The 21,295-nt window shown below is 36.4% G+C and overlaps 1 protein-coding gene and 1 pseudogene across 1 annotated transcript in view; one reads left to right on the plus strand and one right to left on the minus strand.

The window, feature by feature from the left end:
- GRID2 (glutamate ionotropic receptor delta type subunit 2) overlaps positions 1 to 21,295 on the plus strand; it is a 1,455,891-nt gene that overhangs the window by 508,247 nt on the left and 926,349 nt on the right. The window lies entirely within an intron of this gene.
- Positions 11,699 to 12,475, minus strand: LOC101153699 (small ribosomal subunit protein RACK1-like; annotated as a pseudogene).

Consider the following 21,295-nt stretch of genomic DNA (forward strand, 5'->3'; position numbering starts at 1 on the left):
AGCTACTGAAATAATACAATTTTTAAAAAAGAATAAAAAGAAGTGTCAATGACTTTTTATCATTTTTCACATTGGCACTGTTACTGGTAGCCCATAAATTATAAAATTCGTGAGGCAATTGTAGATATACAAGGTTGTGTATAAATCTGATTCATAGACAATCTTATGAATTCTTACCACAGTAAGAAAAATGAATGGAAGTGTAATAGTAACTTTGAGGATGAAAGCTTATATAACTACTTTTGTAAAATACATTTCTCTTTAGCGGGAATCAAGGTTTTAATTTTTTGCTTGCTGTTTTCTTAAATTTTTATTTCGTACTTATTTATTTATTTTGTTTTTGAGACAGAGTCTCACTCTACTGCCCAGACTGGAGTGCGGTGGCACAATCTTGGCTCACTGCAACAATCTTGGCTCACTGCAACCTCTGCCTCCCGGGTTCAAGTGATTCTCATGCCTCAGCCTCCAGATTATCTGGGACTACAGGTGCACACCACCACGCAATTTTTGTACTTTTAGTAGAGATGAAGTTTCACCATGTTGGCCAGGTTGGTCTCAAACTCCTGGCCTCAAGCAGTCCACCTGCCTCGGCCTTCCAAAGTGCTGGAACTACAGGCATGAACTGCTGTGCCTGGCCTAGAATCAAGATTTTTAGTTCACCTGGTACCATATCTAAGATAAATCTTAGAGCATTTAGGTACTTAATCCAAAAATATCTTTTTGCAGTATGCAACTGTCCCTGAAATCCTTGAAATAAAAAGTATAATTTTCTAACTAAAAATGTAGTTTTATACTATAATTTTTCTTTTAAATAATAGTAAAACATATCCATACCTTTTTTACTCTGACTCCAGTGTATATGCGTTGGAAAAGGAAAATTCCGTGTTTTAGTATATTTCATACCCAAATTTTCTTTCACTTAATATTTTCAGTATTATCTTTAAATTTCTTTCTTTACTATTTCTTTTGTATTTTGTCTGTTTTGCATGCATTAAAACAAAATGTGAGGGAGGACATTATTTTTGTAATTGTCTATTCACTGAGATAAACTGAAATGTATATCAAATCAGTCATTAACCCCCAAATTTACCTAAATGATTCCAAATATCCTAGTATTTCTCAAAAACAAATTGACTCAGTTTTGTGTTTTTCACTAGAGGTCCAGGATTATATTGATGGCTGAATAATGAGTCAGGAAAATTGACCTATATGATTTTTTTCTTCAGGAACTTATGCCAGTTAAAGTAATTGCATTTTATAATATAATTTTATTGTGAGTAAAATATAAACAGTCGACAATTAAAGTAAAATCATATGAAAATGGGAGACATACTTAACAATTTGAATATCATTGAACAAATGTCTGTTAACAATTTAAAAGTAGCAAAGAGATAATCAAATAATTCAAAATCGTGACGTACTTCTTTATGCTTTGATTCAATTTTAAAGATTTACTTCTGTAATTAGAGACTCTCACATTCAGTCATCTGAAAGGCAGTACCAGTAAGGATCATCTACCAAATTTTTAAGTCTTGAGAATAGGCATTTTGTATAAGTAAACTCCATTTGTTTGCTCCCTACAATATTCCATATATTAAAAATAACATGTGCCAAAAGGGCTTTGCCTTAGAAAATCTGTACAACCTTTATGTGAACGTGAATGAACATTGTTTTTAGCAATAGCTTATTAGGAACCCTGATTTTCAAATAAATATGTGAAGATCTTTAATATATGAATATCAGCATTTTCCCAAGAAAGGTAAGTGGATGTTTATTATCTGTGAGTGAGATATATGTCAGTTTAGACATTTAAAAATAAATCACTCTGATTTAATGTTGTAATATAGATTATAAAAACATTCTTAAGCGGTGAAAATGATCTGCCAAGTCGGATAAATAAAAAAGAGTGAAACAGATTTAATCAAAACATTCTTTCCATGGGAGGAGGGTGTTTTTGGTGATAGGAACTCTCTTCCCTGAGAAAATGGAAATGTATTTGGATTTAAAAATTAGAATCAACACATGGATGAAACCATAAATCATATAAATGCAAATTTTACATGTATATTTTCATTACACTATTACCACTGTGATTTTAAATGTAGTATTTAAATACCAATAATTAATTTAGCATAATACCCTGTTTTAATAAAGCAACTTTATATGGTGATTTTTGTTTTCTTATCCAAGCTGAATTATATATAGTGATGATAAGATCACTAGCATCAGATGAATGAAAAACTGATTTATGCTGTACAGGTATACAACTCTATAAATAATCTTGCAACTTGATACAGAAAGTGTCTATAATTCTGGCATGTTTGACATTCCCATTCAATCCAACAACTCGTTGACATATACTTAATTTGCTACTTCTTGAAGGTGTTGCTTGAAGTTTCCTTCTACTTGACAGGTGTCTGACAGTTCAGTCTCACTCAGAGCTTAACAAAATGGGAAAATAATGCATTATCTAAACCCCTAGGTAATATCCATTTTATGTCATTTTATGACTTTGATAGTATCCAGGACTCAATTCTGTTCCTCTGGATAGTGAATAATGTGCACTTTTACTTGTGGCTTTTTAAGATATGTGTATATACCTTTAGATTTCCTTCAGACTCTATCTTGAAATGTCAAATCTTTATGCCCTGCAGTTCTTAAACTATAACTGATGTTTACAATATGGACTGTGAAGGAAATTATGATAAAAATATATTTCCTGGTCACCCACTGTTTTGGTCAATTTAGGCTGCTATAGCAAATTACCATAGACTGGGATGCTTAAACAACAGACATTTATGTCTAGCAATTCTGAAGGCTAGACATCTGAGATCAGAACATCAGCATGGTCAGGTTCTGGTTCAAGCCCTCTTCCTTGTTGCAAACAACCAACTTATATCCTCACACAGCAGAAAGAGAGCAAGCTATACAGGCACTTAATTTCATTAATAGGTTCTACTTAATTATCTCCCAAAGACCCTAACTCCATATGCTGTGGGGAGTTGATTTCACATTCAAAATTTTTTGCATATACAAACATTCAATTCATAACACCTACCAAAATTGAAATATTCATAATACAAATAATGCTCTTAGTATCTGGCATCTCTGACAAATTATTTCAGCTGTTTTGATTTTGAATACATATTTATATCCATGCAGATTTATTAGAATTCTTCATTTAACTTCAGTACACACACATGCACGCACACACACACATATACTCACACACACTTTTTAAGATGTAAGCATATGATTTCATTTTAGAATCAGGCAGAACCATATTATAAGTCAGTGTCCACAGATAAAGTATCTAATATAAAACTGAGTTTCTAAAGGAAACGTATTTTGAGGTGAAAATCTGTTTAGCTTACCAGTGTCTATATAATATGTGCAAAATCCTTAACATCGCATTGAAAGATTCTTTGGATCTGATCTTACCATATATTTCTAGCCTAATTAATCTTCTGCATTTACCCTGCCAGTTCTCTGTTCCTACTCATTGATTCCCTAACGATGTAAGCAGAGTTCCTTTGTTAAGTCATTCACAGAAAGTTTTCCCTATTCTTCTCTATCTGAAAAAAAATGTCCTCTATCCTTGGAGATCTAACCCAAAGTCCATGAAGCATTTTATTGATACTTTCATTATCTGTTGCAGCACTTGCTATTTCTTTTATGCCATGGAGTGGGCACATTTTGTATTTGTGTCTTGTATTATTGTGACTTGATCCTTGGATTGGATCTTATTTTACTTTTGATGTATGTGGTAGTCAGAGGCCTACCAACAGATAGAACCCACACAGTAATTTGGAGAAAGTTTAACATAAAGAATAAGTAGATATAATACAGTATTTATGTAATGGAAGATTAGCTAGTAATAACTAAAGAGGAGTCTAAAGAATATAGTTATAATAATTATAAGGAGAAACCATTGCCTCTGAAGCTGAGAGGTACCCAAAAAGAACCTCTTCATCCCCTGCAAGGCTGATATCCAAACTTTATTTGTGAGGACATGCCTGTGGCTCACTGGCTGGTGGACAAATTGCTGAGGTGCTGGAACAGCAGGACTTGTTGGAAATGTTTTCCTCTGGGATTCCAAATAAGTCACCCATAGGGAGGATCCTAACCAGCAGCACTCCTCTTCAAAGCCATCTAAGGGGTGCCATCTTCGTAGAGGTGCCTCATTGGCAACACTTCACTGCTATGCTATCTGAGAGGGTAATGGAAAATGCTATCCACAAGGAGACTGCACATTGAAAGTTAATGCAAAGCAACTTAAGGGGGTGGGGATGATGCCATCCACAGGAAGTGCTGGGCTTCGGAACTCACTGAAAAGCCATCAGACAGAGTGTCTGGGTGCTTCTAGCCACCATGTGCAATAGGAGCCAAGTATTAAAGAAGCTGCATGCTGAGAGGAGCACACTAGGACCAGAAAGAGAAACCTTTCTCCCTCTAGTGTCCCTCCAATGTCATGTACTGACAGAGCTCAAAATGTGCAAGTTCACAAGGGAGAAATATTTATCAAACCCATCTCCATTATTGTAGAGCAGGCAATGGGGGGTGGATTTGGATGTGATAATCAATGTATTCATAATTGGCACAATATACTTGCTTATTGACTCTTTGAACAAATCAGAATTTCTCACAAGATAGAAATACATTCTTAACATTCCTTTTGTGCCCAGGATTTTTTAAAAATCTCAAATAAATATTACTATATTTCTCCATCATATTCTTATTAATATGATATAAACTTTGACATTTTATGTGCACAAGATGTATCCTAAGCATTAAAGATAACTGTGTTACATAAGTGCACATTATTGTGCTTAGTAAGTGTATGAGCATGTGTGGGCATATATGGGTGTATATAAAGTCAATATTTGATTTATGAGTGACCAATTTGAAAATTAATAAAATGGGCTTGCTGAAAGCTAGAAGGTAGCTACTTTAAACATCAGAAAGACAAATGACAAGTCTTGGTATCAGCTAGTTAAAAATATGTTTCTACTTTTGAAAGGATTATGCCACACATTGATTTTCCTATTAATTTAAATAAAGGTACATATAGGAAATTTACTTTAGTTTCCATCTTTGAATGTTATAAAATATTGTACTAACACATGTTGATTTCTGAAATGTTATAATCTTATTATACTTAAAGGATAACATTGGGTCTGGGTGTAGTGGCTCATGCCTGTAATCTCAATACTTTGGGAGGCTGAGGCAGGGGGATTGCTTGAGCAAAGGAGTTCAATACCAGCCTGGGCAACATGATGATACTTCATCTCTACAAAATAAATAAATAAATAAATAAAAACTAACTGGGCATTGTGGTGTGTACCTGTAGTCCCAGCTACTTAGGAGGCTGAGGTGGAAAGATCACCTGAGTCCAGGAGGCTGCAGTGAGCCGTGACCATATCACTGTACTCCAGCCAAGGTGACAGTGCAAGACCCTGTCTCAAAAAAAAAAAAAAAAGAAAAAAAGAAAAAAAAAAAGCCAAAAAAACAACCAACCAAAAAAAAACGCCTCACAAACAAAAGAGCAATATTGTTTTTAAAAGTACATTTTACTGGCCAAGCATAGTGGCTCGTGCCTGTAATCCCAGCACTTTGGGAGGCCAAGGCAGGTGGATCACCTGAGGTCTGGAGTTCGAGATCAGCCTAGGCAACACGGTGAAACCCCATCTCTACTAAAAATACACAATTAGCCGGGTGTGGTGGCACATGCCTGCAATCCCAGCTACTCGGGAGGCTAAGGCAGGAGAATCACTTGAACCTGGGAGGCGGAGTATGTGGTGAGCTGAAATCGCACCATTGCACTCCAGTCTGGGCAACAAGAGTAAATCTCTGTCTCACCAAAAAAAAAAAAAAAAAGTACATTTTACTAAAGATGTACCTTTACCCATTTTTGCCTAATGTACTTTAACCCTTTTGTCTTGAAATTTATTCACATTAAAACCTTATTATTGCTCATACATTAATGCAAGTTTCCTTGTTTTCAGGTTTATGTATACTGATTGTCTGTTATATAGCCAGGCAAAATAAATGTCAGAGTTTGGTAAAGGTTTCCGCAAGGAGAAGGGAGGAGTGTTTGCAAATGAAGGTTAAATATGCTAAAATTACAAAAATTACAAATATCTTAAGTATTTTCTAAGAAATGATGCATAAATATTTGCTACTAAAAGAGTTCTGGCATTTGATTCATGTGGTCTAGATTCAAATTCTACCTTTTCATTCACTGTTTAAAGTTTACATAACTCTTCTGGAAAATGGGGGTTCTAATAGTACTGGTTTATGAAAGAATTTTTGTGGATTTAGTAAAAGATTAAACTCATTAACAACTTACAAAACTCTGCTGTATTGAAAATTGAGGAGAAATAACTTTACAATAAATAAAAACTGTTAAATTTAAAAACAGGGATATAGTGTGCATGTATCTGCAATTCTTCTCTCTCTTCTAAGGTTTACTTTGTACATAACTACCTAGCTGCCCGTCATGTACCTTAGAACTTCATCTACTATCTATAAAATCTAGTCCCATGTTTTAACCATCTTGGATGGTTAAAACCTTCAATGACCTTCACCTAGTTACACAATTCAGGGACCCAGGAGTCACCATTAACCCTACACTACTCACATTCACATCCAGTTGGCCACTAAGTCATGTTCAATCTGTCTTTTAAAATTCAATTTAGTATGTTTCCTTCCTCATATTCACCCTTAAAATTTTCTTTAACTGTAAATATCAGCAATTCTATATATTTTTTTCTTATTTGGCTTAATTCATTTAGTTTTTCACTGCATTTTATCCCCGCTTTTATCAGCTACATTGCTGTGGGTTTAAAAAATTATAATCGGATCATATTATTCCTCTCTACAAAACTTTTAATGCCATTCTCTCAATACACCTTACTCCTATTGCCTTCAGGATAAAGTTTATACTTATCCTAGATGACATTACTTTATCCACAGGATGACCTTACCAAAACCTTTAAGTTCTAGTCTTAACCTACCTGTCTAGCCATATCTCTCATAAGGCCATATCTCCTCATAAATATCTAATGCTTAATTTTATGACAATTGCTGACAATTCCTTGAGATTGCTTTTTATGCTTCCTTATTTTTTCAAATCTTATATTTTATCTGGAATGCCATTATAATAATGTTTAATTGATTTGTATCAAAACTACTGGGACTTGTTGATGGCTTCTTACCTTATGTTCTTAGATATTCGGCTTTTTTTTTTTTTTTTTGGAGAGATGGTGTCTCACTATATTGCCCATGCTAGTCTCAAACTCCTTGGCCCAAGTGATCCTCTCCCTTGGCCTCTCAAAATGTTGAGATTATAGGTGTGAGCCCTTGCGCCCAGCCTTGCCAATTTTTTTACACATATTATTTAATGTAAGTTCTATGGCAATTTAGTGAGGAAACAGATACAAAGAAGTTTTGTTTCATGTCCAAGTTTACAGAATTATAAGTGGTAGAGTCAGGCCAATGTTACGTTTGCCGCTAAAAACTATGTTTTCCAAAAGATACTGCAAAACTGACCTCAATCATATTCATCTGTGTGAAACCTTTTGTGACACATCTACATATAAGATATTGATAATCATGTTGTCTTTTATTTTATCACTATATCCACAACTGTTTCTGTTATCTCAGGTGTCACATTATCTCAGGTGTCACACTAAACTTCAACTGTGAACTTTATGTCTGTTATTCCCACTTAACTATAAACTGATAAGCAGAATAACAGTATTTTAAAAATCATAACCTCTTGCCCAGTGTATAGTTAGTTCTCAATAAATTACATTTGAATGAATGAATGAATAATACAGATTCCTTCTTTTTTTGTATTCAACTTCACCCATACAAGAGAGACTAAAAGTGTCATTAGCTATTATCTTTGTATTCAGGAAACATTAAAAAAGAAAAATGGCATTTGAGATGGGTGTTGAAAGATAATGATGGAGAATTTTGACAGGTGGAGGTAGAATGAGAAAAGGCATTACAAACGAAGGCCCAACTTAATAAGAGCTATTTTGCCTATACTAATGGACAGTTAACAGTCTGATTTGGTGTATTGCTTGGAAATGATCTTGCTCACAAACTTATTAGCTGTTCAGTTTAGTTTTAAGTAAATGGGCAAGTGGCAAATATATAAGGAAGTCAGAGGAACCTTTCTTATATTAACTTGATGAGTCGCTATACCATTGAAATCTCTTACCTCACCCAGCGCAGCCCCTCTGGAAGTGCTCTTTCATACTTCATGTCTCTTCTGGGTGTGTGAGGCAAACATGAAGGTTATATCAGACACATACGAATATACTCAATGAATTTCTGCCTATGGACAACTACCCTTTTGCAATACTTATTTGAAGCATGTTTTCTACATGAATAATATCTTGAAGCCCAAATTATATAATTGTATCTGTAACTTATCTGCTTGATATACCCTTCACAATAATTCTATAGCATATAATTTTTCTCATTTTTAAATATTTATGAAGAAGCTTATGTTGCAAGAGCTTCATTCTCACCGTATATACCTGAATGCTGTGATAGGTTAGTAATGGGCACTGAATCAGAACTATTTATTTCTATCCTACACCAAAGCCCTTGTTTTATAAACTAGGCAACTTTACTCCCAGCATGAGCATGAGCATGAGCAAATGTTATGGCAGTAGGAAAGCATACTATCATTCAAAGAATTATCTAGAAAGTGGATAATTTTGGCCAAATCTGAGATTCTCAGTGCTGTTTATACATCACAATCACCCATGGGAGGTTTTAAAACTTATGCTCAGACATCATCACAAATCTCCACCACAGACAAATTCAACCCCAATTGCTGAGAGAGAGGGGTCCTGGCATCAGAAGTTTTTAAGCTCCTGAGTGATTCTAATGTGCAGCCAGTACTGAGAACCACTGGACTAAAATGAAGGGCACATGTATGGGGGTGGCATGAAGAGTGAATAGGGTTTAAAAAGGAATATTAGAATCACATGGGCAGGATAAAACCCAAACAGCCTCACTCAGTAACTATGTGATCTTGGGCTAGTTACTAAACTTCTTGAAATCTCTATTTTCCTGTAAGATGGGGATAAACTAAAGCATGTAAAATACTTAGCATTTGGAGTCAGTTTAATTAATGGTCATTCTTACTATTTAAAAAACAAAATAAATTTGAAAAATGATAATAGGACTATGTTGTGGAAATATTTGACTACCAACTGCAGGAAAGGATATTACTACAACAGCATAGATGACAAAAACAAATTAGAGATATATTTTTTGCTCAGATGCTTAAAATATTTTTTTTTCTTTTCATATCTTGTTTTCAGTTAAGTAATCTTTGGTATTAAGCAGTTTTAATTGCAATAAGCTTATAAATTATTAGTACTCCATAATGAAGAGAAATGATAAAAGTCTGTCTTGTTTTGATAATATATGAATAATAGTGAGAATTATAATGTGCTTTCTTTTACTAAGCATCAGATATTTTTCAGATGAATAGAATTTCGATGAGTTAACTACCAATTGCATAGTACCATTTACAATCTCATTTTTGAAAGACACTGTCTTGAAACAATCTAGAACTGACAAATGACAATATAAGATACTCTGCTTTGCATATTAAAAGACTTTCATATTCAGTTCTCATTTGGTTCTGCCCACAGCCCTGAGACATGGGAATTAATGAGTTTTATAAAGTTTATTGGTTTTTAGGGGAGAGGGCTATGACAAGAATCCTTCCCTTCTAACTTTGAATGTAATGCTTCTTTTATGACACACATACTTATTTGGAATATGTTGAAAGTCTAGAAACTAAGAATTAATATGTAAGCAAAAGGACCAGTGCAATGCTATGAACTCCGTGTGAGTAGATCTTAGGGATTCTAAAGGCCACTCTAATACCTTGTAGATTTAAACTGAAAGTCAGAGAAACAGTTAAGATAGCAGAAACCTAAAAATTCTCAAAATATCAAACAGGCAGAGTTAACTCTACCAAAGTCAGAATGACTCAAAACACTGTTAGCAGCAAATGAAAACAAAGAAAGAAAACAGCACTATGCAACCTCTGGTTTGCTTATGGTACTTACTAGAAGTGAGTAGTCTTGGCTGCAATGAACTTTATAGAAAGTGTTTAGCTTAGAGAATGTCAGAATCCTATAAATACCCTGGAAATAGCGGGTGGCATAATGTCTTCTGCAGTCTCGTTTCAGCAGATAAACTTCTTCAGTTCTATTTAGAATGCATTTTTTGTACTACGGTTGATATTTCAGGCAACAGTGATGTATACACAAGTATCTTCAACATTCTATTAATTTCAGGTTCAATTTTTACTGAAATCAATATCTATTAAAATTATCATGTTATAATTAATAATCTTAAATTGTACAAAATTCCTATTCTCTTGTATCAATATAATATCAAATTAGATGTCTAAAAATCTAATCTGATTTTCAAATTAACAAAATAACCTGGAAGCAATACTATAATCATCTTCTCTAATATATATACTTAAGATAAAACAGCTAATTATAAACAACTTATACATGGAAGTATGCATAAATATTGTGATTTTTACTTAACACAGTGATAAAGAAATTGATACATTTAAATAACCATATATATAGCCAATTTGAAATTTAGGTATACTCCAAAAGTAGATATTTGGAATTGATATGTTTAACTGGCTTAATTCAACATAATTTAGGCCAGATATTTCATAAAATTGTGTTTATTTCTAATAATGAGTGCTTCTTGTAAATAATTCCAATACAAAAATATGTGGAGCAAAATGCGACATTAAGAAGCTCACCAAAATTAGGATGGTCAGTGCCTCTGGCAATGAGGGAATGGGATTAGAAGAGAGAACAAAATGGTTGACAACCTTATCTGTCATGCTTAATTTATTTCATAAATAAAGTTAAAATGATGAAATGTTTCTATTGATAATCATGGATTCTATGTAAGAATTTGTTAACGTATTTTTGTAGCTGTTTGTGTTTTTTAAGTTTCTCAAAAGTGTTTAAGATTTAAATTTGACCATATTACTAGGTAATCGATCTTGATTTCAGTTAATACCCTGGAGTTACATAAACATAAATTTAAAATAATATTTTTGATTCTACAAGCATTCCACATTCATTAATGTAATACAAGAAAACCAGATCATTCTACTGTGATCAACTTACAAATTGTGTTGGAATCTGCCTGCATATAGCCCACCCCCTCAATAAGGCACCATAAAAGCTATTTTAAGTAATATTCTCTCAATCACAATAAAACACACATAGCAAGACCAAAAGGCAGCGATTCCTTTTTCCATTTCCACGTAACTTGTCCTCAAGCTAAGCAGTCCGGCAACTGAAGCAAAAATTGTGTTTCATAATATGAACAGCCACTTAAATACTTTCTCCCCATCTCTTTATGTTTCACTGCTGGGGAAGTTAATAATGATTAAAGTAGGAAGATTTTTTTTTTTTAAATCAGAAAGTCAGTTGAAAAAAACCTAAAGTTCTGTCATAAATGTCTAGCAGGTGCTGATGGCCACCTGCCACACTTGCACCAGATTGTCTATGTAGCCAGCAGTCTGGCCATCAGCAGACCAGAGAGGTGCAATGGGGAGTCTCTGCCTTGCTGCAGATTCCGATAACTTCTTGCTTAATTTCTATGGTGGTCTTGCCTTCTAAGTCCCGGATCTTGATGCTGAGGTCTGTGGTAGCTCAGAACCAGTAGCAGCTGAGGCTAAAGCACAGGGCATTGATGATATTCCCACCATATAGCATATCAAGGTGCTTGCCTTTGTTGAGATTGCATGGCATGGCATGGCATGGCCAGCATTGCCTCCAGAAGCACAGAGGGATCCATCTGGAGAGACAGTCACAGTGTTCAGATGGGCTGTGTGGCCAAAGTGGTTCATCTTCAGCTTGCAGTTAGCCACATTCCATACCTTGACCAGCTTGTCCCAGCTACAGAGGTGATAGTGTTGCTGCTGTTAGGTGAGAAGTGGACATAAGACACCTACTCTGAGTGGCTCTCCACCTGGACAGTGTATTTGTATATACTCAGGGTTATAACCGTAACTAGACGGTTTTATCTCAGGATCTAGAGACAATCTACAGGTTGTCAATGGAGAAGGCCACACTCAACACGTCCTTGGTATGGCCTACAGATCATCTCATAGTGGTGCCCTTTGTCAGATCCCAGAAGCACAGGTTTCCATCTCAGGAGCCTGAGAGGAAAAAGTGGCCACCTGAAGAGATGATTTTGTCATAGACAAAGTGGGAATGACCCTCCAGGGCATGCTGTGGGATGCCATAGTTGGTTTCATCCCTGTTCAATGTCCACATGATGATGATTTTGTCTCGAGAGGTGGACTGTATCATGTCCAGGGCAGTAGCGATCTGGTTACTCAGGTATTGTGGCCTTCAAAAGTGTCACAAAGGGTCATCTGCTCTGTCATGGTGGTGGTGAAGTCAGGTGTCACTGCAGCAACGAGGATGCCACTCAGAAATACCAGAGGGACAAACACCACAGCCAGTCCTGCCACAGCCCTGCCACAAAAAAGTGAGCCAAGCAGGGAAATTTTAATACATGAAAAGTACAAAATATAGGCATAGGATGGAATAGTTTCACTAATTTAGAGTCTATGTGAAGGGCAATATTGGAGAAGGTAATTATGTACAAAAGTATCTTGGAGCTGGTTGAATTGTTTGCCCTTTGCCCTTTATGAGTCATATATATATGGAGAAAAGAAGTTGTCTATTGCCAATTGGTACAAGGATTAAAATTAGGAACTATGAACATTTCATGGCAGAATTTTTGACAATATATAAGTAATGAAAAAAGCAGCCTTTTATATTTAAAATATACAGAGCTTATCTCTTATTTGCTGCCAATCCCTAGCACCCTGTACATGATTGATCTATTGATATTTGCTAAATTTGTTAAAGGACATTAATAACTTATTGAATCCATAATAGGTGACATGAGAGAAATCGGCTCAGGGAAGCAAATTATGCTGTCTATAGTCACACAGATAGAAAGGTTGGAACCTGGATGGCAACACGGGTCTGTTTGACTAGAAAACTCCAATCCGTCTTCTTGTCAACTGAATAGTATTTATATTTATTAGAAACAATCACTGAAAAGTTCTAGATTAAAAATGTATCTAGATCATCTCACAGTAAAAAAAAATCTTAAATCTTCCTTAAGTTATGATTAATTTTAGTGTGTCAGTAATAAGATAAATTAGTTGTTTGGTAAAGAGGTGCTAATCTGATAAACTCTGAAATTCCTTCTAAGCCCTTTTGTTTATTTATCTTACCATGGATACAAAAATGGCCACAAAATAAAAGAAGGATGTGACTATTTTCCTGGCAGTGTGCATTGTCCACCCCAGTGCCTGACAGGTGGAACTGTTTGTGATGACTCCAGAATACTCTGAATCCCATCAGTAATTCCTTCCAGTGTTGACAATGACATTTAGAATAGGGACTGGTGGTAGTAGGAACAGGGATGGTGTCTATGGGGTTGCCTAATAACTAATATTATGGATAATATCTAATACAAAGGGATCTTCAATCTTGCTGGTAATTCAGGGGAGATAGGATGAAGTGAAACATCTCTGAAATGTCTGAGCTAGATAATGAAGGTTAGGCCAGGTGAACAGGAATATTAGGAGTTTGACCTGTAGGCTAAGAAAGATGTAGATAAAGGCATTTTTGCCTGCTTAGGCTGAGGTTCTCTTCCTTTTTAAATAGAATCCATAAAATATCATTAGATTCTTAATATTTGTTGGAGGTTATTAAAATTTATCATTACTTGTGTATTTGAAAAATATATGATCTTTTTTATTATCTCCAAATGTTTAAGTCTCTGCTGTGCAGTAGCTATGATTTTTTCCCCATTTCTTTTGTTTGTTTGTTTCTAGCAGTTTTTGCCAGCTATTCCCTGGTACCTGTGACACTCTTTTTTGCTAAGAAAATACTTCTGTCTTGGATGCTAGTTTCATGCCTAGGGTTTTATATTCTCAAAAGAATAAATTAATTATTAACATATGTTTCTGAAAATAAACTTTTATTATTTATTTCAAAATTTAATAACAGTTGGAAGCCATTAATTGCTCTTTTAAAAAACTAAAGAAAATTATAATTATCAGACCCACCTCAAAGCTCTGCCTTTGTCTCTTATCGGTCCATTCCCCTTGCATTTATGTGTAACAAGTTTACTCTTTTAGTTTATGTTAATTGATGATATATCTACTCATAAACTACTGTATAAATAATATTAAGAATTTGGATTGACTAAGAAATTAACTTTAAATTGCCTCTATAAACATTAAACTTTACCTTTAGATATTGTTTTTTAGGAAAACCCATGAAGTGCTCCTTTGTAATTAATAAAATAATCAAAATAGGTTGTTAGAAAAACTATTAAACACATTGATGCTATAGCAATAATGACATGATAACCAGATAAATATACAAAAGTTTATAATCCACAATTTATTTTTCATATCCACAAATTTCTTAATAAAAAGGTATTAACATGTATCCCAGAACTTAAAGTATAATTAAAAATAAATAAATAAAATTTTTTTTTAAGTACTAACATATATCTGCCTATTTAAGAAATATTTCCATGACAGACACTTAGATACTTTGGAAACAATCGTCCACCTCTTCTTCTGATTTAGTTCATGTATTATGCCCAGGGATGAAAAACCAGTAGTAAACCAGGGTACAACTAGCCTAAAGAGCACCTTTGTGCAAATTACAATAAAAAATCATCCTATGAACTCAAGGATGATGAACAGAAAAAAACTCACCTTCCATTGGGGCTCACAGTCTGTTGAGAAGAATCCAGACTGAACTTCAGCCCCTACTAAAACTCTTGGCCAAGTACCAAGTTACATGAACATATGCAGCAGCTCTGCTTATCAGGTGTGCTATGGCACCGAGGAGGGTTACAAATATGCTGAGACATTGATTCTTCAGCTGTCATGACAGTGAAGTGAGTCTTAACATGTCCAAATGCCATGAACAGAACACCTCCAGGCTTCTGCAGTCTTGTCTGTTTGCTCCAACATCTCATACCTCTATCATTATCTGCTATGTGACATGACACAAGAAAGGCTAAAACCAGTCTTGGTCATACTGTTCCCATTCACATATGGGTATTTAAAGGTAGATATTTTAGTAAGCTAGGTTGCATATTATTCCCATATAAATGAGAGCCACCTCCGCCCCCAACAGAAACCATGTTGTCAAAATAGCATGTAATGCAAGGAGCCAAGGCAGCCCATATGCAGGCCTGAAGGAATGTTCAATAGACACCTGGACATTGTGCCATCAGCAAAAAAAGGAAACAGCCTTCATGTTCTTAGCAACCCTGGGGAACTACTTAATTCATTTTCTGGAGCCCATGTTAGGAGAAATATTAAATGTCCTAACTGCTTAAGCCACTTTTGGTTTGATATATTGCTACTTGTAGCTGAAAGTATCCTGAGTGTTCCAACTTGGCACTCCTTCAGTGAGTACTCAGTACAGCAGCCAGAGTGATCCTGTTAAAACACAAGTGGCAACTTGTCACCCTTCTGCTCAAAATTCTCAGTAGTTTTCTGTTTCATTCAGAGTAAATGTCAAAGTCCTTTTTCAGAGCTAGAAATCCTATGTAATCTGCCCTTGCTCTGTCTCCTCCTTTCCTCCTACCTTCTCTGAACTCATTCCTACTTATTTCTCTTTGTCCATTTTATTTAAACAGACAAGGTATGCATCCAACTTAGGGTCTTTGCACTTGCTATCCTCTGCCTTGAAAACTCTTTTCCCTGATAGCTTCATGGATTGATTCCTAAGACTCTTTTGCTCTTTACATTAATCTTCCTCTCTCATTGAGGCTTTTCCTGGATGCACCATCTAATGACGTTCCAACCAGCAATCCCTAACACACCATATTTTCTATCTTCCTTCCTGCTCTATATTTGTCCATAGTACTTCTGTATAACATGTTTTGTTTTTTAATTAATTATCTCATTTGTGGTCTGTTATTCCCACTGGAATGTAAGTTCCAAAAAGAAGTGATTTTTGCCAGTTTTGTTCCATACTGCATGTCCAGTATCCATAATAGTACCTAGGACTCAGAAGGCTCTTGATAGATATTTGTCAAATGCATGAATCATAGCAGTTAAGCTTACTAGACTACTTGCATTACATTATTCTAGCTTTGAATGTGACAATTTATAATTATCTGTATAAAATAACCAACATATTTAAATTAATTTAGTACTTTTTTTTTTTTTTTTTTTGCTCCAAGTGCTTTATTTGTTCATCTTTTACTTTTTTTTTTTTTTTTTTTTAGAGGCATGGTTTCACTCTGTTGCCCAGGGTGGCGTGCAGTGATGCGATCACAGCTCACTGCAGCCTCGATTGTTCAAAAATTTTTTTTTTTTTTGAGCCGCTGCATCCGGCCATTAAATGTATTTTTTTTTTTTTTTTTATTGATTATTCTTGGGTGTTTCTCCCAGAGGGGGATTTGGCAGGGTTATAGGACAATAGTGGAGGGAAGGTCAGCAGATAAACAAGTGAACAAAGGTCTCTGGTTTTCCTAGGCAGAGGACCCTGGGGCCTTCCGCAGTGTTTGTGTCCCTGGGTACTTGAGATTAGGGAGTGGTGATGACTCTTAAAGAGCATGCTGCCTGCAAGCATCTGTTTAACAAAGCACATCTTGCACCGCCCTTAATCCATTTAACCCTGAGTAGACACAGCACATGTTTCAGAGAACACGGGGTTGGGGGTAAGGTCATAGATCAACAGCATCCCAAGGCAGAAGAATTTTTCTTAGTACAGAACAAAATGGAGTCTCCTATGTCTACTTCTTTCTACACAGACACAGCAACAATCTGATTTCTCTATCTTTTCCCCACATTTCCCCCTTTTCTATTCGACAAAACCGCCATCGTCATCATGGCCCATTCTCAATGAGCTGTTGGGTACACCTCCCAGAGGGGGTGGCGGCCGGGCAGAGGGGCTCCTCACTTCCCAGAAGGGGCAGCCGGGCAGAGGCGCTCCCCCACCTCCTGGAAGGGGCGGCTGGCCGGGCGGGGGCTGCCCCCCACCTCCCGGACGGGGAGGCTGCTGGGCGGAGATGCTCCTCACTTCCCAGACGGTGCGGCTGCCGGGCGGAGGGGCTCCTCACTTCTCAGATGGGGCCGCTGCCGTGAGGAGGGGCTCCTCACTTCTCAGACGGGGCGGCTGCCGGGCAGAGGGGCTCCTCACTTGTCAGACGGGGCGGCTGGGCAGGGACGCTCCTCACCTCCCAGACGGGGTCGCGGCTGGGCAGAGGCGCTCCTCGCATCCCAGACGGGGTGGCGGGGCAGAGGCGCTCCCCACATCTCAGACGATGGGCGGCCGGGCAGAGACGCTCCTCACTTCCAAGACTGGGCAGCTGGGCAGAGGGGCTCCTCACATCCCAGATGATGGGCGGCCAGGCAGAGACGCTCCTCACTTCCCAGACGGGGTGGCAGCCGGGCAGAGGCTGCAATCTCGGCACTTTGGGAGGCCAAGGCAGGCGGCTGGGAGGTGGAGGTTGTAGCGAGCTGAGAGCAGGCCACTGCACTCCAGCCTGGGCACCGTTGAGCACTGAGTGAACGAGACTCCATCTGCAATCCCGGCACCTCGGGAGGCCGAGGCTGGCAGATCACTCGCGGTTAGGAGCTGGAGACCAGCCCGTCCAACACAGTGAAACCCCGTCTCCATCAAAAAAAGTACGAAAACCAGTCAGGCGTGGCGGCGCGCGCCTGCAATCGCAGGCACTGGGCAGGCTGAGGCAGGAGAATCAGGCAGGGACCCGGTTGCAGTGAGCAGAGATGGCGGCAATACAGTCTAGCTTCTGCTCGGCATCAGAGGGAGACCATGGAAACAGAGGGAGAGGGAGACCGTGGGGAGAGGGAGAGGGAGAGGGAGAATTTAATACTTTTGTACAAAACCTTATATTGATTTGCAAATCAGCTGATTTAAAATGTCAAGTATTACAACATGAGTTTTTCATATAACAATTAGAAAGACTTAGACAATCTGATTTTATAGACTGGTAATTGGTTTGATTAATCTAATGTTATTTCCTTTATATCCAAGTGTTCTCATGGTGTGGCCTTGGGATACCATGAGTTCATTGAGAAGAGTTCATTGATATGTTTTAGGTTCCATGTTCTAACTGAGATAGGAGTTTTTATGTTTCATCAAAAATATCCAAAATTATATGGGAAGGCTATTGAAATACTCTTCTCTCCTCCAGTTACATTCCTGTATAAAGCTGGGCCTTCCTCATATTTCAGTTCATGTTTCTTAACAAATTGAGTAGAAAATCAGATAAAAGAATCCACTTATCCTCTATTAAGTCAAATACCAAGGGATTTGCAAGTGTTAGGCAATTAAACTATTCTATTTTATTTAAAACCATTTGTATTTATCCAAAAAATATTTGTTAGTTATATTAACGTTTAATGAATTTATTATTAATGAATGAAAAAGCATATATATTGGAAATTATCAGGTTAATTTTGGGTGCAATAAACATCAACAGGTATAATCCACATAAACAAAAACTCTTTGGAGAATCAATACTTTTTAGCAATGTAAAGGGATCCTGAGATTAAAAAAAAAAAAAAAGGGAGTCAATTTTTGTTACTATGTCCCTTCTGTCTTTATTTGTTAAAACATTTATGTGTTTAACACCTCCCAGCCCCGTCAGGACCCGATATTCTACCATCCTGGTAGTATCTTCACACTACTGGGTTTTGTTTAAATGCTAAATAGCTTTTAATCATATTGTCTTAAATATGATTTTTTTCTCCAGCCAAGACACCAATATTTCAGAGAAGCCATTTCATGGCAGTGACTCACACTTAATTGTTGCATCTGATGACCTTAAGAGGGTACAAAGCAGTGTAAATGCTCAACGAATAAAAAAATGAATTAATGAATGAATGATATATGAAGAGATGGATATAAGCACTTTCCTTTTAGCTAAAATAAATCTAGTTTGCTATTTTATGTTTCAAATTATTTAACATAGAGCTTGTTATATTGCTCACAGTTTTCTTTCTTTTTTAAACTTGCGGGACTATGCTGTCAAGTCATTTGTTTGGTATGAATCTATAGCTAAGTAACCAATTTTGATAGTTAACTTGATAGCTAATGTTGAGAATGTCAAAATATAACTCCACAAATGATCAGATTAATAGATATGTAAGAATTCCTATTACAGATTCAGTTTCAGGAACTTCCTGCTAGGCTTTCTTGACTTCAATCTCCAACTAAAAAGTCTGAGAAACTGTATTCCCCTACAACTCCTCAAGTAATTGATAATATTGGTCAAGGATTGTTTCCTAAGGAAAACCAAAGCCGATTACATTTGAGTTGCTAAAATCAAAATAGGACTATACTGATTTTAGTTCCCAGGTCCACTTTGACTCTTCTACCAGTCACTGGTAACCAAAGTTTATTAAGTTAAATTTATTCAGAATTCATAATGGCTTTATTGTAGAAATCTGCGAATAGATTTGCACTTGATAGATAGATAAAAATTACCTTTGATAGAATTAGTAAATTAATAGTTTTAATTGGATTACGTAGGGACTTAAGATGAAACTGCTTAACTTATTTAAGAAAACAACTTGGTCTAAGCAGTCTACTAGAGCACTTGTATAGAATAGTGTGCTAATTATGTGTTTCTTATCTCTTCATTAAAGTAGATTTGTCAGAATCATTCTTTGGCAACATTGTTTAATAATTGGTTTATATTGCTTTATAGCCCTGAAGGAAATAAATTCATATTTGGTTATAAATGCCCTACATTTCTGACTTTTAACTAATTACAGATGATAACTTCCTCACTCCAATTAACTCAATTAATGAAGTTTTACATTTTTTTCTTTTTCTCTTGTGTGATTTTGGTAATGTTAATCAACACTGAAAAACATTGTTTTTCAAAAATTTGCTAGCTTTTTTTATGCGCTTTTTTAGCACATGTTGAAACAGGTATAAGTAACTAAAAGAAGGCAAACAAGCGTCTGTACATATTCTTCACCCACTTTTTGATGGAGTTGTTTGTTTTTTTCTTGTAAATTTGTTTAAGTTCCTTGTAGCTTCTGGATATTAGACCTTTGTCAGATGGATAGATTGCAAAAATTTTCTCCCATCCTGTAGGTTGCCTGTTCACTCTGATGATAGTTTCTTTTGCTGTGCAGAAGCTCTTTAGTTTAACTAGATCCCATTTGTCAATTTTGGCTTTTGTTGCAATTGCTTTTGGTGTTTTAGTCATGACGTCTTTGCCCATACCTGTGTCCTGAATGGTGTTGTCTAGGTTTTCTTCTAGGGTTTTTATAGTTTTAGGTTTTACATTTAAGTCTTTAATCGATCTTGAGTTAATTTTTGTATAAGGTGTAAGGAAGGGATCCAGTTTCTGTTTTCTGCATATGGCTAGCCAGTTTTCCCAGCACCATTTATTAAATAGGGAATCCTTTCCTCGTTGCTTGTTTTTGTCAGAAGACATTTATGGGGCCAACACACATATGCAAAAAAGGTCATCATCACTGGTCATTGGAGAAATGCAAATCAAAACCATAACAGGATACCATCTCATGTGAGTTAGAATGGCAATCATTTAAAAGTCAGGAAACAATAGATGCTGGGGAGGATGTTGAGAAATAGGAACGCCTTTACACTGTTGGTGGGAGTGTAAATTAGTTGAACCATTGTGGAAGGCAGTATGGCAATTTCTCAAGGATCTAAAACCAAATACCATTTGACCCAGCAATCCCATTACTGGGTATATACCCAAAGGATTATAAATCATTCTACTATAAAGACATATGCACACATATGTTTATTGCAGCACTATTTACAATTGCAAAGACTTGGAACCAACCCAAATGCCCATCAATAATAGACTGGACAAAGAAAATGTGGCACATATACACCATGGAATACTATGCAGGCATAAGCAAGAATGAGTTCATGTCCTTTGCAGGGACATGGATGAAGCTGGAAACCATCATTCTCAGCAAACTAACACAGCAGTGGAAAACCAAACACCACATGTTCTCACTGATAAGTTGGAGTTGAACAATAAGAACATATGGACACAAGGAGGGGAACATCACACACGAGGGCCTGTCAGGGGTGGGGACAAGGGGAGTGAGTGCATTAGTAGAAATACCTAATGCATATGGGGCTGAAAAGCTGGAAGATGGGTTAATAGGTACGGCAAACTACCGTGACAC

Source organism: Gorilla gorilla, chromosome 3 (genome assembly GCF_029281585.2).
Source record: "Gorilla gorilla gorilla isolate KB3781 chromosome 3, NHGRI_mGorGor1-v2.1_pri, whole genome shotgun sequence".
NCBI classification, from domain to species: domain Eukaryota; kingdom Metazoa; phylum Chordata; class Mammalia; order Primates; family Hominidae; genus Gorilla; species Gorilla gorilla.